This window comes from Suncus etruscus, chromosome 7, assembly GCF_024139225.1.
Source record: "Suncus etruscus isolate mSunEtr1 chromosome 7, mSunEtr1.pri.cur, whole genome shotgun sequence".
NCBI lineage: Eukaryota > Metazoa > Chordata > Mammalia > Eulipotyphla > Soricidae > Suncus > Suncus etruscus.
Window position 1 is genome coordinate 75,832,145 of NC_064854.1, and position 5,150 is coordinate 75,837,294.

The 5,150-nt window shown below is 35.6% G+C and overlaps 1 non-coding gene across 1 annotated transcript; it reads left to right on the plus strand.

Annotated features, from left to right (window-relative positions):
* Positions 1–574: 574 nt before the first annotated feature.
* On the plus strand, positions 575–707 carry LOC126014698 (small nucleolar RNA SNORA51). The gene has a single exon (XR_007497699.1). It is a non-coding gene; the product is annotated as a small nucleolar RNA SNORA51 (small nucleolar RNA).
* The last annotated feature ends 4,443 nt before the right edge of the window (positions 708–5,150 follow it).

Sequence of the window (5,150 nt, forward strand, 5' to 3'; positions counted from 1 at the left end):
CATTGAAGAAAAGTTTCCAGAGCTAATGAGTGCATGCATGCATATTTTGTTGACTGAAAAATACCAGCTAAAAAAAGATCCATAGAAAAGCACACCAAAGCACATCCTAGTCATAGTGATGAATACCACAGTTAGAGCTAGAATACTGATGGTAGCAAGACCATAAACTTAAATACAAAAGATCGGACTTAAGATTTACAGAGTATCTACCATAAGCAAACCTCAGAGTCCATGGCAGTGTTTGGATAACATGACAAAAAAAGGATTTTATATATACATATATGTATGTATATATACACATGTATATATGTATATTAAAAATCAAAAGAAAAGAAAAGATAAGGCCTCCCAATTCTTTTTCTTTCTTTCTTTTTTTTTTTGGTTTTTTTTTTTTTTTTTTGGTTTTTGGGCCACACCCGGCGGCGCTCAGGGCTTACTCCTGGCTATCTGCTCAGAAATAGCTCCTGGCAGGCACAGGGGACCATATGGGACACCAGGATTCGAACCAACCACCTTAGGTCCTGGATCGGCTGCATGCAAGGCAAACACTGCTGTGCTATCTCTCCAGGCCCAAGGCCTCCCAATTCTTACCACAGGCTGTGTTCTTTACACTGACTGTATAAAAAGAGGAGGTACAGTAAATGCACCCCATATACACCTCAACCCAGGCCCTTTGCCTGGTCTGTATTATGAATTGAGTGACAAAAAAAAAACCTCAAGAAATTGAATGCTATGCTAAAAGTACTTCACTCATGCATAATTTCATTAGGTTTGAAAGAAGAATGCATAGCTTCATGGATAAATAACATGTCGCAGCATTAACATAATAGGAATATTAATCTTCTAATGAAGTCAGTCAGAAGACCCACTAGGATGTTTATACCATAAGCATTGGTAGCTTATCAAAAATTTCTGAGGAAATATTACCAGCAGGCCCACTGAGAAGTTCGTTTGCTCAAGTGTAGATGGTGGGAAGATTTCTGAGAGATTTCCCACCAATAGGTCTACTGAGTCTTCTAAGTGTGAATAATTGAATGAGACATTCTATTAATAAAACTGACATTCTGCTTCCATTACTACAAACATTTAATTGATATATCTATATAACTATATGTGTGTATATATGTATATATGTGTGTATATATATACTCCCTTTTGCTGTGTATATAGTAAAACTTTTCACACTGGCATAAATTAAATTTTGATTTAATTTATGATGAAATTTATCTTTACCTGAAATACTCAGCATCAAAAAACAGTTTCTTCTTTCCTTGTCATTGAACAACATAGTAGTTTGTTTCAGAAAAGATTGCTTTGCCTAAAGGAATTCCCCTAGTCACTTTGAATACCTGATAGCTAATATACACTCCAAAAAATTTGGCCAGAATAGCATTGGGCTATTGAATTTTACTAGGTATAAATTTTGTACCCCTTTCATATAAGTATTATTGCTTTCAAAACCAGACCTTAGGAAGAGTCTTATCCCCTAAACTAGAAACCTGATCCCTGAAGTAAAGGAAATTTGGTATAGGAAACCGGACTTCTTGCTAATCTCTTAATTTACATCAATATGGCACCTAGGGCAGGTCAGAGAGTAACTACTTTGAAATGTAAAAGTTTACCTTCTTTTTATCCTCTGGGCTCCCAACTGAACTATATTTTGTTCTAAGATTACAAACCACCTAGAGCCATGTGTTACTTTATGAATCTTATATACTAAACATAATAATTGCTCTTGAAATGGCAAAAGGAACAATGGAAATCAAGATAATTTTGAATGATTTTAAAAGAATAATAAATAACATATTGCTTAAGCAAAAGGAATTCCCTTTCAAATTTCCCCAATATATTCTGTGCCTATGCAAAAAAAAGTATATAAAACCTTACCACACCAGCCCTAACTTCTCATTTTTTCTCTTCTATTTATTTTTTCTTTTATTTCTTTTTATTTTTTCTTCCTTTTTTATTTTTCTTATTTTAATTTTTTCTTTTTTTTCCATTTCCTTAATTTTTTTTTCATTCTCATGATTATTACATGATGGTGGTTGTTTTTAGTAACTGGATGCTTTTTTCTGTAGATACTTTTTTGTTTTTGCTTTTTTTTTTTTGCTTTGTTATTTTCTTTTTGCCATTTCTTCTTTTAAATTGATATTTATAACCTCTAGATGAAATCCTCCCAGTTATTTGTTCTTTTTCCAACAGAACCACATAATTTGAAACATTTTGTTCGACCTCATGAATTCAGGGGAGTTGAATGGAGGGTACCAGGACCAAACAATCATATAAACATTGATTAGAAATAAAATTGATCAGACTTAAACACCAAACCCAAAGTCACTGGCAAGAGAATCGATACCCAATCTACAACAAGCTATACACAGAAGGGAGTAGTTACACTCACAGTCCTGGGGCAAGCGAGGGAGATATGGGATGCATGCTGGGGGTAGAGGTGGAGGAAGGACAACACTGGTGTTGGCAATGGCCCTGATTTATTGTCACTATGTACCTTAAATATTACTGTGAAAAATTTGTAATTCACTTTGGTCACAATAAAAATTATAAAAAAATAAAATAAAATTATAACAAAGTAAAAATAGAGAGTAATAAATGAAAATATACAATTGATGACAGATAGGAAATAAAGCACAGTAAAAGACGTGATTAAATTCACTTTTGAAAAAAGTCTATCAACATATAATAGTTTTGTGGTTTAAATTATAATAATATTATAATTTCTAATTTTTGAGATGCCTATTTTAAATTTACCTTAAATTATGCATTATTGAAAATATACTGAGCTTACTTATTTACAGAGAAAAAGTTTCTTATACTTAACTTCAACTTATTTAATGATATGAGGCAATAACAACAAGTGAGATGCAATTACTTATTACAGAGACATTATGGCATTAGTAAAATAGGGAAATGGAAGTCAAGTTAACATTCACAACTTAAAATTTGTTATGCTTTCAAGGAAAACATTGTGTATGTACTACCACTATTTGCATTTAACTAGTTGAATATAATATAAGAAATATAGTTGATTTGGGGACCTAAGAGAATATAGCAGGTAAGGTGCTTGCCTTGAGGATTATAATTGAGGACTCTATATGCATTTAATTCATGTGTAAGCATGAGCACTGGCCATAAGTAAGCTCTGAGCACAAAGGGTGTGGCTCTCCAAATTAAAAAAAACAACAACAGGACATAACAAAATAGTATGGTAGCTTTTAATAATTTTTTCATAAGTAAAGCTACAATCCAGTTCTATTATTTATTTCGTTATTCTGATTTAAATATAATTTATCAAATAATTCTGAAGTCTTTTTAGTGTTTAGAAATAAATACTTTTTACTCAATACTCACTATTTAAAATATATCATTCTTACATATTAAAATATTATTTTTAAAAATAGCTTTATATCAGAGTAACCTTTCTTACTGTAAACTTTATACAAAAGATAAAACTTTCCTTGACCATATTTGTTCATATTTCACATTTGTGTTTTCTTTTGTCTTAATTGAAATGTGCACTGGGTCTCTGAGCCTTCCGGCGCCTACTGATGGTAGGGGAACTTCCCCTGTCTCCGCCCTTCCCCTGATCGCGTCTCCAAGGCTTCTGGCGCCTGCTGATGTAGGGGACATTTCTCCGCCTCCAACCGTGCCCCATTGTGTCCCTGAGACATCCGGGGCTGGCAGACAGTAGGGGACCTTCCTCTGTCTACACCCCTGCCCCCACTGTGTCTTGAAACCCATAGGAACTACAGGTGGGAAGGGCTTCCGGCAGAGGCCTGGAGTGGGCGGAGCTCCACTAACTTTCACATAGGGGAGGAGGACAAGGGAGCTAGGCTCAACAGCACCCTCCATCATTGTGGCCAGAAGTGGTACTGCACTGGCTGGCAACAAGAGGGGGCAGCAACTAATCAGGCTCTGCAAGAGGGCACTACAGAGGCAAACCTCAGCCAGCCCACTCAACAGTCCAACCCAGAGCTACAATCCAGAGAAGAGACTCAGTCCCACACCACAGGGAGCAAAAGCAGCCCGAAATCGGAGGCACTGCTCTCCAAGCCACACTAATAAATGAAAAAAAAAAACAACAACAACAAAAAAACATGGGTAGACTGAGGAGGACCCTAACAGCTGCAGATACTGAGAGAACCCCTAGTAAGTTCCCATGTCCACCAAAACACAGAGATCCAAGAGATGAAGATTTGAAAGTAGTGCTGAGAAAGGAAATGCAAGCAATGAGAGAATCGCTAGCCACCGAGTACAAGAAATACATGGAGGAAAAAATTAGCAAATTAAAGAAGATCTGATAAAAACATGAGAGACTCCATATAAAAAGAATTAAAGAAATTAAAAGACACAGTTAAAAGCTATACAAGCAGAATCACAGAGTTGGAGAAGCACATAGAAGTACTCGAAGGAAAACTGCAAACCAAAAACGACCTGGAAACATACAAGGAAATAAGAGGCAAGGTACTGGAAGGAAAGTCCAGTACTTAATGAACAAAGACAAAAGAAATAATCTAAGAATTGTAGGTTACCAGAAGGGAGGAAACAGGGAAAGGGGAAGAACAAGTAGTTAGGGAAATAATAGCAGAAAACTTCCCCACCCTTTGGAAAAATAACTCCATGCAAATCCAGGAAGTGAAGAGTCCCCAATAAAATAGACCCTAATAAACCAACATCAAGATATATAGTAATCCAAATGACAAAAAAAAAAAAAAAGAGAGAGAGAAAGATGAACTCTTTAGATCAATAAGAAAAAACCTTAAGTACAAAGAAGGAACATAAGAATCAAACCAGATCTCCCATTTGAAACAATTCAAGCAAGAAGACAGTGGAATGAAATATTTTAATGACTGTATGAAAGAAATGTCCAGCCTAGGGCACAATACCCAGCAAAACTATCATTCATATGGGATGGTAGTCTAAAAACATTCTCACACAAAAACGATCTTGCATTATTTGTGCAAACAAAACCGAGGCTAAATGACCTACTCCGAGACGAACTACACAATCCAACCCCCCAATTGTAACAACAACAATCCTACACAACACAACTGCACAACAGCCCTCTCTGTCGATAATCTCCCTAAATGTTAACGGACTAAACTCTCCCATTAAAAGGCACATGATAGAGAACT